Source organism: Notamacropus eugenii, chromosome Y, assembly GCF_028372415.1.
Source record: "Notamacropus eugenii isolate mMacEug1 chromosome Y, mMacEug1.pri_v2, whole genome shotgun sequence".
NCBI lineage: Eukaryota > Metazoa > Chordata > Mammalia > Diprotodontia > Macropodidae > Notamacropus > Notamacropus eugenii.
In genome coordinates this window covers 10,527,704-10,543,701 of record NC_092880.1, presented here as the reverse complement: position 1 = coordinate 10,543,701, position 15,998 = coordinate 10,527,704, and positions in this window count along the sequence as shown.

The following is a 15,998-nucleotide window of genomic DNA, read 5'->3' as shown; positions in this document are numbered from 1 at the left end:
AAATTCATAGAAAGATAGATAGAAAGAATAATTATTAAATGCTGATCATGTGCCCAATATTGTGCTGAGTGTTAAGGATATGATACAAGTAAATTAAACAGTTCCTACCCTTAAGAAAATTCCATTCTAATGGGGAGAAAGCAATATATTTAAAATGAGGCAAGATAGTTGGCAAGTAAGAGAAATTTGGAGCATAAATTGAGATGGGAGTGAAGTGAGTATAGTGGTGGCCCTTCCTGAAATGTTCACATCAAGAGAGTGAAGCAAATCAAGAAAATTAAGCAAATGAAGGACTCAGGGCAGATGTTTGTCATCGTGGAAAGAACAGAGATACTACAGGGAGATAAAAATCTGTATCAAGGGGCAGACCTGGGTATGGATGGTAATTTATTGCAAAGTGTAGTCTTTTACTGCATCTAGAAGGCAGTTGACAAAGGTAAAACTGGTGGCAGTTTCTTAAGGTAACTGAAGGTAGAAAAGAGGGTATATTCAACTATTAATAACAAGATAAAGGTTATTCTAATTATAAACAATATGAATATGCATTCCAAGCATGAATTCACCCATAACTGAGTTTAGCACAGTCTCACAAAGAGAATCTGTCTTTTTTTTATTTGATTATTCACTTTTTTGTGCCTTTATGTCAAAAAGAGAAAAAGCTTTGGAAGGATAACAGATATTAGTTCCAAAACAGAAGGAGTTGTTCAGTTCCTTACTTTCTTCCTAAGTATTTGAAATATGTTTTGAAAGACTTGACAAGGCAAGGGAGAAGTGCTTTGAAAGAAGGAAGGAAAAGAGAGAAGAGGGAAGGAAGAAAGAAGAGTAGGAAGAAAGGAAAAGAAAAACAAGAAGGAAGAAAAGGAGAGAGGGAAAAAGAAGGAAAAGGGAAAAGGAAGGCTAGAGGGAAAAAGTACTGGGAAAAGGAAGGAAGGAAAGAAGAAAGGGAGAGAAGGAAGGAAAGATAAGGAATAAGGTTCCCTAACACCTCCTGTTTGCATCTTTGGATGAAGAATGCAAGTAAAATAATTTATATTCAATCAATCAACAAACATTTAATTTAATTTTTTAGAATTTATTTATTTTCAGTTATCATTATTCACTTCCACAAAATTTTGAATTTCAAATTTTCTTACCATCTTCACCATCCCCCAAATCCAAGGCAGTGTGTATTATGATTACCTTTTCCTCCAATCTGCCCTAGTTTCTATTACCACTCCCCCCATCCCCTTCCCTTCTATTTTCCTGTAGGGTAAGATAAATTTCTATACCCCATTGCCTATATATCTTATTTCCTAGTTGCGTGGGAAAGCAATTTTAAGTATTCATTTTTAAAGCTTTGAATTCCACATTCTCTCTCTTCTTCCCTTCTCATTCACTCTCATTAAGAAGGCAAGCAATTTGACATATGTTATACATGTGTAGTCATGCAAAACACTTCCTTAACAGTCATGTTGTGAAGACTGACTTATTTCCCTTTATCTTGTCCTGCCCTCCATTTATTTAATTCTCCCCTTTGACTTGTCCCTCTGCAAGAGTGTTTGCTCCTGATTGCTCCTTTCCCAATTTGGTCTCCCTTCTATTATTCCCCTTCTCTTGTTCCCTTCCCCCCACTTTCCTGGAGGGTAAGATAAACTTCCTTAACCAACTGAATGTGTATATTATTCCCTCCTGAAGCTAAATCCAATGAAAGTAAGACTCATTTATTGCCTCTTGTCCTCCCCATCTGCCCCTTCATTGTAAAAACTTTCTCTTGCCTCTTTTATGTGAGATGATTTACTACCTTCTACATCTCACCTTCTCTTAGTATATTTCTCTCAACACTTAATTTTCTTTTTTAGATGTCATCCCTTCATATTCAGTTCACCCTCCCTCCCTCTGTCTCTATTTCTATTTCTGTCTCTGTCTCTCTATCCCTGTATCTGTCTGTCTATCTCTCTCTCTCACATACACATGCACACACACACACACACATACACACACACACACATACACACACACACACGCACACACACATTCCCTCCAACTACCATAGTACCGAGAAAGATCTCCTGAGTTACAAATATCATCTTTCCGTGTACGAATGTAAACAGTTCAACTTTAATAAGTCCCTTATGATTTCTCCTTCCTGTTTACCTTTTCATTCTGCTCTTGATATTTATATTTGAAAGACAAATTTTCTATTTAACTCTGATCTTTTCAAGAAGAATGGTTGGAAGTCATCTCTTGCAGGTGAAGTTACATTTTTTTTCCCCTGAAGTATTATACTCAGTTTTGCTGGGAAGTGATTCTTGGTTTTAATCCTATCTCCTTTGACCTCTGGAATATCATATTCTAAGCCCTTCAATCCCTTAGTGTAGAAACTGCTAAATCTTGTGTTATCCTGATTGTAGTTCCATAATACTTAAAATTTTCTATCGGACAGCTTGTAATATTTTCTCCATGACCTGGGAACTCTGGAATTTGGCTACAATATTCCTAGGAGTTCTCCTTTTGGGGTCCCTTTGATGAGGTGATTGATCAATTCTTTCCACTTCTATTTTACCCTCTGGTTCTAGAATATCAGGGAAGTTTTCCTTGATAATTTCTTGAAAGATGATGTCTAGGCTCTTTTATTTATGTATTTTTTATCATGGCTTTCAGGTGGGCTCATATTTTTTAAATTCTTGCTTCTGCATCCATTTTTCAGGTCATTTGCTTTTCCAATGAGTTACATTATGTTGTCTTCTATTTTTTCTCATTCTTTTGGTTTTGTTTTATAATTTCTTGATTTCTCATAAAATCATTTCTTTCTATTTTTTTCCATTCTAATTTTTAAGGAATATTTTTTTCAGTGAGCTTTTTGGACCTCTTTTTCTATTTGGTCCATTCTGCTTTTTAAGGCATTCTTCTCCTCATTGACTTTTTGGACCTCTTTTGCCATTTGTGTTAGTCTAATTTTAAACTGTTGTTTTTTTCAACATTTTTGTGGGATTTCCTTTAGGAAGCTGTTGACTTGTTTTTCATGATTTTCTTGCATCACTCTCATTTCTCTTCCCAGTTTTTCCTCTACTTCTCTTACTTGATTTTCAAAATCCTTTTTGAGTTCTCCTATGGCCTGTGACCAATTCATACTTTTCTTGGAGGCTTTGCATATAGGAGCTTTGACTTTGTTGTCTTCTTCTGGTGGTATGTTTTGATCTTACTTGTCATCAATAGTAAGAAAGTATGTCTTCATTGAGAAAATAAGAATCTATAGTCTGTTTCACCCTCCCCCCCCAATTTGCCCATTTTCCATTCAGTTACTTGACTTTTGAGATCTTTGTTAAGTGGTGGGTTCCAGAAGCAGCCTCCACTCCAGCATCAATTGGTGCCACTCTGGGGCTGGGGACCAAGGCTGAGCCTGGGGCTGAACCTCACTTGCTTCTCAGCCAGGTGAGAGACCCTTCCCACTGTCCCTGAAAGCTGTCTTTGGGGTTTGTGGGTTGACAAGTCTGGAAACTGCAATAGCTGGTAGCAATCCAGTCCCTCAAGGCATGCTTCTGCTCAGTCCTAGCCAGGATGTCCCATGCTGAACTCCTCTCTCCTCTCAGCCTGGAGTCATAGATTCTTCAGGTCACCCTTATAGGTTGTCTTGGGCTGGAAATTTTCTTCAGTTTGTCATTTTGTTGCTTCTGTTGCTCTAGAATTTGTTTAGAGTCATTTTTTTAGCTTTTTTGAGCGTTTGGGAGAGAGAGCTCTAGCAGGTCCTTACTTCTACTCCACCATCTTGGCTTCTCCCTCAATCAATAAGTGTTTATTAAGTACATGGCAAACGGTAGGCACTATGCTAAACACTCAGCATGTAATGAAAAAGCAGAAGAATCTGTACCTTTAAAGAGGTCACATTAATACAACATTTTCTTCTCAGTATTTCAGTGATGTAGGGCATGTCTCTACAATTATTCTAACTTTACTGATGGAGAAAATTGAAGACCTGAAAGTTTAAGTGTATAATATGTTGCACTCTATTCACTATACCTTATTCAGAAAATAAAAATGTTGTAGAATTTTGTTTCTGTGGATTATATTCTTAGTGTTTTTTAATCCTGTTTCCTTTCAGGGCTCCCTTCATATGGTGATAGAATCCAAGAACCTTTTGTTAGCAAAAATTAACAATTTTTATAGTTAGTGAATGATTGCCCAGTACTTTCTGTACAATAACACTTGGAAATCAAGAAATACAAGTATTATTAACCTTATTTTGAAGAAGAGGAAACTAGTCATAGCTTTAGATTTAGAGATGGAATAAATCATGTAATCTAACCTTCCCATTCTATGTGTAGTCCAGGAGTGGCACTTCATATACTTTTCATATGGATAACCTATATATAATTGAATGTGTGTGTTGGGGGAAGGGGAAGAATAAATTCCTAGCATCTGTCACTGTAACTCTTAGGCCCCAACTAATGTGCTTCCAATTTATACCAAACAATTATTCACAGTAGTGACATTTACTAAATGATAAGGTGAAACAGGAATAATCACAGCAAGAATAATCAAAATGAAACTGCGACACTCTCTCGTCAATTCACAAAGAACCTGTAGGGGGGAGTGAGCAGATCCTTGCAGATGCCTATCAGTGAAACCCATGTGCCCAGGGCGACTCAGGGCTCCAGATGTCAGGCTGTGATATTCTGGGGGTTTTGTTCATATCCTTTGACCATTTATCAATTGGGAAATGACTCATATTTTTATAAATTTCACAGATTTAGATATGAGAACTTTATCTGATAAATGACTATAAAATTCCCCCCCCCCCAAATTTTCCTTCTGATTTTGGCTGCTTCTTTAGGATAAAACCTTTTAAATGTAACGTAATTGAAATTATCCATTTTACACTTGACTATATTCTTATCTCTTGTATATTCATAAATTCTTCGCTTACCTAGAAGTCTGATAAGTAACATATTTCGTGTTCTAATTTTCTTGTTAAATCTGTCTTTATTTCCAGGTCATGTATCTATTTCTTGTATCTAGTACCTTCTCTTGGTAAATGTAGACTCTTATTGCATGCAAATTTTGAGGAAATAATCTTGCCATATATCAACTTCTGGGTAAAACTACTCTGCTTTCCAATCCCTTTCAATTCTTTGCTGTTCTGATAGGCAGAGTTACTTCTCTGCTACTCATGGGCTGTTTAAGTAGTGGTAAGCTCTTTTAGCACACAGTTATCCTTGGCAAGGTGTTGAAAAAGTATATTCTCATTAAAGGACCAACAATCCCTTAAATCAAAGAACTACCCTTTCTCAGATCTACTCTGCCACTCTGAGGAGTATAGATTGTGTCAAAGCAATGTAGCCTTTCCCTAGACAGAACTTCAAATAATAAGAGATTCTGTTTCTTCCATTCAGCTTTTGTCTCACAACAAAGACTGTTTCACCCCTCTGTTTTTCTCTTTCAAATGAGAGGAAAACAAAGGGCAACACAAGCAAGTCTTGAGAGCTTTCCCCCTCTCTCAGGCACTGGAGCACAACCTCACCTTTCTTTAGTCAATCACTTTTCAGAAAATCAATGCTCTCTTCCAATCAGTATGACTATGTGACTGGGGGCTGGGACCAGGGGCAGGTGTAGGGGGAAAGGCGGGGAGGAAATGCTGCAAATTCTACTTGTCAGTTTTTTTTCTGCTTGCATTCTCTGGGGAAAGAACTTCTCTTATTTGTAATAGTGCTTTTCTCCAACATTTTATAAAGATGCATCCCTTCCTCTGTACCATAGTTTAAATACGGTTTTTGTGTGAGCTTATAGGTTTACTCTTTTTCCTACTTAAGACATATCTCTCAATATGGTTAGCTGGCCTCATTGCTGGTTCTCAAGAGGAGCAATGCAGGGGGAAAATATCACATAAATTTAGAAAATACACATAATATTTATATATGTATAGATACAGACAGAGTCAATATAACTAAAAAAGTAAACATTGTGAATATAGGCATTGTAAATGTAGGAGTATCAATATAATATAAACTTAATGAGAATCAGTCTAGATAGAATAACTGTGTTGAAACACAAAATATCCTTTTAGTGTAGTTCCTTTTCTTTCCTAAGTAGTGGGGGAGGCTAAAAATCACTGGTTTTTTTAGGTTATTAATAAACATTGATTTAATTGTTGTTCCTCCAAACATAAGTGCCAATGACAATATAAACAGAGCTCCTTGAGAGTAAAAATTATCTTTTCCTTTTTTTCTGTATCTTCAGCATTTAGTGCATCACATGATACAGAGTAGAAGTTTAATAAATGTTTATTTCTTGGCTGTCTAATAGGCAATGAGTTAATATATGTCTAGAGAAATTGAATCACAGCAATGATGCTATTCTGTAAATGAAGCCAAAAGACATAAAAAGTTGCAGTTAAAAAAAAAGACAAATATTTTCTTTTGAGAAGTAAATAAAAGAGGTGGTAATATCAGTGTGACCATGATCCCAAAGGCAAGAAAATACATGAAATAATGGCATATTTTTTCATCTCCCTGTTCATTGTTTAGGATGAGCATAAACAGATGAAAAGTTCCCATGAAGATACTGGACATTTTGAGTCAGTATCTTACAAGTAGAACATTTCTACAAATGACTTGACAAAATTCTCCAAATTAAGTTAAATATGTATCTTAAAGCTCCATAAGTTTAAAGGTAAATCTTGCATAGAGAAAGGCAGTGGAAAAGATGTTCAAAAATATAACTAGTGTTTTATGTAGCCTCACATAAAATACCAGGGTTTGGGGATTTCTAGATATCTGATGCTCAGGAAAATAATGCAATCATGAGTTTTATTATTATGTGATGCAATAAGCAGACCAAAGAAAAGCACACACATGCACACTATGTAAGTAGACAGAAGTTTATTCCTCCATGCAAGGAACTTGTCCCAGTCTGAGGGTGAGAAACATGTGTTGGGAAGGGAATTATGCAACCTCAGAATGGGTTTGGTAAATGGTGTCAAATGTAGGTGGGGCATTCCTAATCAGACCCAGATGTGGTGGAAAAGTTTTTGGTATCACAAACTTATACCATACATGAATAAATCTCAGGCAAGGGAAATGTTGTTGTTGTTGGTTTTATTGAGACCACATACTGGTAGGAAGATACAGTGTTAAATATCTCAGATTATAGAAGGTGAATGACTAAAGTCTCCAGCAGCAGGTCTAGGGTTATTACATGCCGAACATAGAGTTAACAGTAGATAAGTCCAAACTGTCTATTTTGTTTATATGCTTCTATGGGCATTAGGACCCTTAGTCTATATGACTCCATATTGGAATCCTATCATTAATAAGTACAATATCGAACAATAATATGAAACAAACAATAGTTATAGAGTCAAACAATAATTATACCATTCACAATGTAAAGTTACAATAGTCAGATATAATGATCTAGAAATAACAAGCAAAAGGCTTAGAGATTAATCAGAAATTTCATGGCTGTAATCATGAATAATTTATTTAAGATGAGAATCAGTAAGATCTAAACATGACAAGCATGAAATGGCACCTCCTCCTAAAGTGAAAGCTGATCATATCTTAATAGACAAGAAATGACAGGTTAAAGAGGCTGGGAACCATTTTGTATTCGTACATATTTTGCATGTGTATAGTTAGACTCTCAACTAATTAGAGCAAAGGTTAAAATTAATGCCAAATTAGAAGAAAAGAGAACTATTAGAAAATTCTACATTCAATCACAACATTTTTAATGTGACATTTAAATAAGTTATTAGCTCCCCAAAATTGAAATATAAAAAAATAAATGTCAGATCTATCATCATATATTAGAGAAGTTTAACAGAAAAAGAGTTGTCACAATGAAGAGGTTAAAATAACCTAGAAATTATTTCTGTAAATTCTTTATCTCTTTGCCTAAAGGAGAGATTGCTGTTGTTTGTCCTATGTTTTTCAAGAGGACCATGACATCAGGGAGGTGATATCATGGCGTAGAAGAGAATTGAAATTAATTGAGGGAGGGCTGTGCAAAGTCACCAGCCTCACTTTCTCCTCTGGAGTCATGTACATCCAGTAGTGAGATAGATATCAGAATGGCTGGAAATAGCCCTGGTTGCCATGAGAGACCATGCCCTTTTTAAGCTAAGGTCTTTAACAGGTCTCACTCAATCAGTGAGTAAAGCTATATAAGAAATGATGCAGATACTGTTTACCTAGTAAAAAAAAAATCTGTCTTGGAGGAGAAGACCTTCAGGGTTTCTGGTAAAAACACAAAACATTGATATTTACATTCACTCTTAGCCAATCAGGGTCTAAACAATGACCAAGAGAAGCTTGGTGTGAGACCTACTTTTGGCCAATCAATGTGAGCCAGAGTGATCTGGATTTAAGGAGATGTCCTTAAGAATAAAAAGTTTCAGTGATCAGAATGTATATTTCTTTGGGCCAAACACCTGCAGGTAAGGGAATGATATTCTATGTGGACAGAGAAAAGAAACAGAAAGAAAAGAAAAGAAAAGAAGAGGAAAGAAGAGTAAAGCAAAGAAAAGGATACTTGTGTTGCCCAACTGGCCAGTTCCAGTTGGGTCCCCTGTAGGCAGCTCCCCTTTCTACTCACAGAGGTTGTTATTTGCCCTGCTTTCTGGAAGAGGACCATTACACCAAGGAGGTGATACCATGACATGCAAATGAATTGGACTTAAGACAGGCAAAACTGTGTAGTCACCAGCCTCACTTTCTCCTCTGGAACCATTTGGGTCCAGTCATTCTAAAGGAGAGACATGACAGCCAAAAGAAGAATTAGTTTAGAGGGCAAGCTCATTCACAAAATATTTGAGAAGATTATTGGGTATTATCAATAGCATAACCTCATAAACACTGAAAAGTAGTGGATAGGAAAATGAGAGGGAATGATGTGATAGTGATATAAGCCATATTAATGAGCATTTTTAGAAGAAAACAAATAGAATGAAATGGAAAAAATTTGCTAGCATGCTTCTTTTAATCCATCCTGATCATCAACGATTGTGCTAGGTGAGAATGTGAAAACAGTACTTGAAGCAATTAATTCAAGAACAGTGCTTGAATTTGACCATATGTATAGAAGAAATTTTGTTGGAGATAAGATTTTATCATAAGAGGAGTTTACCATAAGGTCACTGATGATTTTATTATCTAACAAAAAACAAAACTTTTATTGATTTATATTTTCTTGCCTATATAAAACCCTTATCATAATGATTTGTATACCTATATGTGTTAATCTTGATGAAAATATGAGAAAAGAACAAGCAGGTTTTTGATTAAGAGTTTATATACCAGACCAGATCTTCATGGTCACATATTTAAGCAAGAATAGGAAATACAAGATCCCACTGTATTTATTGATTACAAAATAATTAAAAGTATTTGATATAATGGAAGAAAATACAACACTGATGTCTCTACTCCAGCAAGATCTTTCCTATGCATATGGCTAAATCTTAAAAACATTCTTTGACATATATAACCATAGACAGAACTTTGTTTAATGATTCATTGATTATCAATATCAAACAAGGCATAAAACTGGGAGAAATATACTTGCCAAAACGAAAGGTTTTTCAAAACCAGTAGGTGCTCAGGGGAGAAATTTGGAGAGGACATAGGCAAGGTATGTTTGTCCTTTGTTGCCGAAGAAGACCACGCCATCAGAGAAATAATGACATGACTTGCACTTAACTGTTTTTTGAGTGAGGGAGGACTGTGAAGGTCACCAGCCTCACTTCTCTTCCAGAGCCATCTGAATCCAGTGACCAGATATTCATCAGGATGACTGGAGATGACCCAAGATGAGGCAACTGGGGTTAAGTTATTTGCTCAAGGCCACACAGTTAGTGAGTGTCAAGTGTCTAAGGTGAGACTTGAACTCAGGTCCTCCTGACTCCTGCACTGGTGCTCTATCCACTGTACCCCTAGCTGCCCCCAACATAAGGCAAAGACTACATCAGAGAAGGAGGTCTAGTTAGGTGGCATTCTTAAGTGGTTAGAAGAAATGATAATTCCACTGAAATATTTAATGAGGCTACAACTTTGAAAGAAAATAATTAGAAAATTAACGGAGCTGCTTTCTTGGAAGACAAATACATTTCAGTGTTCTCTCTTCTCTAGAAGTATCACAGTTACCCAAAAAGCTAAAATGTTTGTTCATATAGACATACCAAATAATCTGGTCTATCAAGAAATTAATTTGACTAAGCAAAACTGAATATAATACCTCAGAGGAAAAAAACCTGGAATTTCAATGAAATAGAGAACTTTCAAGCATTCTTGTTGACTTTCAAATGCAAGAATCAAGAGAAGTATGAAAAGGTAAGCAGGAAAGAGAAACCACAAGGGACTTATTAAAGTTGAAGCGTTTACATTCATTTACATTTACATTCCTCAATGGAAAGTTATTTGTAACTCATGAATCTCTTAAATAAGTTATTAACTCCCCCAAATTGAAATATAAAAAAAAGATGCTAGATCTATCAGCATATATTAGAGAAGTTTAACATAAAAAGAGTTGTCATAATGAAGAGGCCAAAATAACCCAGAAACTATTTTTGTAAACTTGATCTCTTTGCCTAAAGGAGAGTTAGTGTTAGTTAGTCTCAGTGTTAGGACAGTTGGGAATATATATATATATATATATATATATATATATATATATATATATATATATATATATATATATATATATATATATATATATATGTATATATATATATATATGTATATATGTATATATGTATATGTATATATATATATGTATATATATATATATATACACACACATATATATATATAAATACATACATATATACATATATATACATATATACATATATATACACATATATACATATATATATGTATGTGTGTGTATGTGTGTGTGTGTGTGCGTGTGTGTGTCTGTGTATAGAGAGACAGAGACAGAGACACACAAAGAGAGACAGAGACCGAGAAAGACTGAGACAGAGGGCACAGGGTGAACTGAATATGAAGGGATGATATCTAAAAAAAAAATTAAGGGTTGAGAGAAATGTACTAGGAGAAAGAGAAAGGGAGAGATAGAATGTAACAAACCATCTCACATAAAAGAAGTAAGAGAAAGTTTTTACAATGAAGGAGAAGAGGGGAAAGTGAGAGGGAATAAATGAGTCTTACTCTCATCAGATTTTGCTTAAGGAAGGAATAATACACACTCAGTTGGGTATGGAAATCTCTCTTCCACTGCAGGAAGGCAGGGGGGAAGGGGATAGGAGAGCCAGGATAATAGAAGAGACCAGAAGGCTGGGGGAAGGGATAATCAGAAACAAAAACTATTCTGGGGGACAGGTCAAGGGAGAGAAAGGAATAAATGGAGGGCAAGACAGGATAGAGGGAAATGTGGTTAGTTCTTTCACAATATGACTGTTATCTGAATGTTTTGCTTGGCTACACATGTGTGACCTATATTGAGTTGCTTGCTTTCTCAATGAGGGTGGCTGGGGAGGGAGGAAGAGAGAGAATGTGGAGCTCAAAAATGTAAAAATGAATGTTAAAAATTGTTTCTACATGCAACTGGAAAATAGGTTGTACAGGCAATGGGATATAGATACATTTCTAAATCTTGTCCTACATTGTCCCTCTGTAAGAGAGGGAAATGAGAGAAGTGATAGAAGGAAGAGAAGGTTGGGGAAACGGGTGGTTAGGGTGCACAATGTCCTATACTGGGGGGAGGTGGGAGATGTGGAGAAAATTTGGAATTCAAAATCTGCTGCAAGTAAATGTCGAAAACTGAAAATAAATTATATTTAAAAAATCAAAAGAAAAATTATTTGCCTGTTTTTGTTCATTTGGACACCTACAAAGTACCTTTCCTATGTGCTTACTTAGATATCTACTAGCCTTAACAAACACATTTTGCTTGACTACATTTTTTTTGTGGGTGAATGTTGATTTTTTCCACTTAATAGTACTTTATTTTTCTAATTCCATGGAAAGATAGTTTTCAACATTCACCTTTGTAAGACTTTGAGTTAGAAATTTTTCTCCCTTTCTTCCCTCTTCCTTCCCCAAGATAGCAAGGAATCTAATATAGGTTATACAAGTACCAATACATTAAACATATCTCCACATTAGTAATGTCATAAAAGAAGAATCAGAACAAAAGTGAAAAATCATAAGAAAGAAAAACAACAAACAAAGGTAAAATGCTATGCTTCCATCCGCATTTAGACTCCACAGTTCTTGCTTTGGAAATCAACAGCATCCTCCATTATGATTCCTTTGAAGCTGTCTAGGATCATTGTATTGCAGAGAAGAGGCAAGTCTATTACAGTTGATAATTGTACAGTGTTGCTGTTACTGTGCACAATGCTCTCCTGGCTTGGCTCACCTCACATAGCATTAGTTCACGTAAGTCTCTCCAGGTTCCTCCAAAATCCATCCACTCATCATTTCTTAAAGCAGAATAGTATTCCATTGCATGCATATATCATAACTTGTTTAGCCATTCACCAACTGGTGGTCATCACATCAATTTCCAAATCTGCCACCACATAAAGAACTAATATAAGTATTTTTGAACATGTGGATCCTTTCTCCTTTTTAATTTTGTCTTTGGGATACAGACCTAGTAGCAGTTTTGCTGGATCACAGAGTATCTACAGTTTTATAGCATTTTTGGCAAAGTTCCAAATTGCTCTCCAAAATTGTTTGTTCAGGTGACAACTACACCAACAATGCATTAGTGTTCCTATTTTCCCACATCTTCTTAGACATTTATCATTTTCCTTTCCTGTCATATTAGCCAATCTCATAGGTGTGAAGTGGTAACTCACAGTTGTTTTAATTTGCATTTCTCCAGTTAGTAGTGATTTAGAGCTCTTTTTCGTATAGCTAGCTTTAATTTTTTGATCTAAAAACTACTGGTTTATAGTCCTTGATCATTCATGGATTTGAGAATGACTTGTATTTTTATAAATGTGACTATTCTCTATATATTTGAGAAATTAGATATGAATTTGATTCTTAATGATACTCATCACAGTACCAATAAACTTTATGTACTTAATAGTTGACATTGCCCCAAGAACATCATTGGATTCCTTCTGTAAAGCATGGGTGACTGATTCCTTCAGCCAAATGTAGAAGTAGAGGAGAGACAAAGTGGTCCCTCTCATCTTGTCCTTGCTGCTACTTTTTTACCTGAATTCTCTTTTTGACTTTTATCTCTTTCTAGAATGCTGTTCGGCCTAGAGGCCGATGGGCTACCTGAGTCTTACCTTTCGCAGGTCTTCAGTGGCCAACTAGATAAACGTATTGAGAGAAGAGACTTTCCAGAATCGAACAAGGGTTAGGCTTTATTCAGGGTCTTGGTTACATGTGCAGGGTGAATTCTTCCTCAGGAGAGAGGAATCCTCCTCCTCCCAAGGGGCAAAGATTGTACAGCAAGAGGATGGGAGTGGGAGAGGGGAGGGACCTTCTGCCCTCTAAGGGCCCCTCAGCGTGAAGAGCGCCTTCAGGCTTTCCTGTCCCTACTTAAGCTCTCCCGCCGCATAGTTTGCATGTGAATACCATGCCTGCTCTCAGCCCTTAGCTAGTCAACAACAGGTGTGCTCAGACCATGGGCCAATCTCAAGGGTGGGATGCTCTCCCGAGCAAGTTTCCCACGGAGAAGAGGTGGAAATGCACTAGATAGCCCGTGTCTCAAGCCTCAATTCCCAGCTGTTCCCTGGGGGCCCTCATGAGAACTCTGAGGTTTAGAAGTCCTCACCTTTACCTGCCCGAGACTGTCCACGTGAGAACTGAGCTTACACCCCCAACAGAATGCCTTGGTATATGTGAATTCCAGACACCTGTCTGCTGAGTCTCAAATTAAAATCAATGCTCTCCTGACCAAGGGAGTCACTCTAGGAAACTTTGGGGAGAGATTTTATAGGCATATTTGGTACTTATGAAGCAAAATTCCCCATGTCCTTCTCCATTTCACTCTAGAAAATATTTTAACGTAGAGTTTTATTCTTGCCCACAGCTGGAAAAGAAAATGGCAAACCTCTCTAATATCTTTGCCAAGAAAATCTCAAGTGGGGTCCTGAAGAGTTAGACATGACTGAAAAATGACTGAACAACAACAACAGCAGCAGCATTCTTGCCCCCTCAGAGTTTAGAGCAGTCAAAAAAGCTTCCTCATCATGATTGCCATATGTGCCTCAGTGTTCAGGGCTAGGGTGGAGTGCTGTTGAGAAGATCAGGAAAGACCTTCAGAGAAACTGTTCTTTGAGACTGTGCTCATTATCATCTGGAATGGTTCTCCATGCCCCCCAGATGTTGCTGTCTCCCCGAGACAAATGTGAGAATTAACAGAAAACAAGGGATATGTAAAATAGATGTCCTCTAGGCTAACAGTCTTTAAAGACAATAAGACTGGCCAAATCACTGGGACTGGAGATGAGCAGAATGTCACATAGGCTTGCAGTTTCTGTCTATAAATACCTTGACCCTCAGATCAATAAATGGAACTGGTCTATCTTTTCCCACCTCCAGTGTCCCTTTTCTTCAACCACATCACCAAGCCCATGTAGGGAAGCAGGCTGTCCGCTACACCTCAGTGTGCTAGGTCAAGTAATATAGAAGAAATACGAGATTTGAAGTCCTAAAATTTCAGAGAGAAATGAGAATGTAGAGGTCATCTGGCTAACCCCAGGACTGAACAAAATTCTTCTACAACATATCCACTGGGTGGATGTACATTCTTTGCCTGATGAGTTCAAGGGAGGAGGTGTCCACTAGCTCCCAAGGCAGCCCATTCCTCTTTTGAATTGCTCTAATTGTTTTTTTTTATCATCTTCTTTAGACTTTTATAAATTAATTTATTTGTTGTCAGTTTTCTATAATCACTTCCAAGAATCTTAGATTTTCACCCTGTCTTTCCCCTCTGCCTCCCCAAGACAGCATTTAATCTTATATGGGTTCTTTGCATACATTCTTATTAAATGCATTTTCACATTAGTCTTTTTTGCACAGAAAAATTAAAATGAATGGGAGAAATCATGAGAAAAACTCAAACAAAACAAAATATAACAAGAGAAAATGGTCTGCTTTATTCTTTGTTCGGATTTCATACATCTTTCTCTGGATATGTATGGCATTTTGCCTCAAGATTTGTTTGGGAATGTTTTAGGTCCTTGCATTGCTGTGAAGGGCTAAGTCTACCAGAATAATTCCTCACAAACTGTAGTTGTTACTTTGTACAGTGATCTCCGGGTTCTTCTTCTTTCACCCAGCATCAGTTCATATAAGTCCTTCAAAGTCTCTCTGAAGTCTTCCTGTTCATCGTTTCTCACAGCACAATAGTATTCCATTACATTCATATACCACAACTTGTTCAACCATTCCCCAGCTGATGGACATCCCTTTGATTTCCAGTTCTTGGCCACCACAAAGAGAGCTGCCATAAATATTTTTGTACATATGGAGCCATTTCCCATTTTTATGATTTTTTTTTTTTTTTGCAGTATAGTCCCAGAAGTGATATTTCTGGGTCAAAGGGTATGCAACATTCTCTAATTGTTAAGAAGTTTTTCTTCACGTTAAATTGAACTCAGTTTTCTAGGTGATACAGGGTATAGAGAACAGGTCTTGGAGTAAAGAAGATCCAAATACAAATACAAATCTTGCCTCAGACACTTAAAAACTGCATGACTCTGGGCATGTCACTTTACCTCTGCTTCAGTTTCTTCATTTGCTAAATGGAGAACTTTTAGTAACTACTTTTTAGAGTTGCTGCAAGGATTCAATTTGATAATATTAGTAAAGTGGTTCCAAATTGTAAAGCTCTATGTGAATGTAAGTTATTATTGTTTGTCTTTTTACAATTTTCAGCTATTGTGCCTAACTCCCTTAAGAAGATAAGAAGAACAAGCATAATGTCTTTTCTTTTCTTTCTTTTTAAAAATTAATTACTTTATTTTTAGTTTTCAACATTCACTTCCACAAGATTTTGAGTTCCCAATTTTCTGTCCATCTCTAGCATCC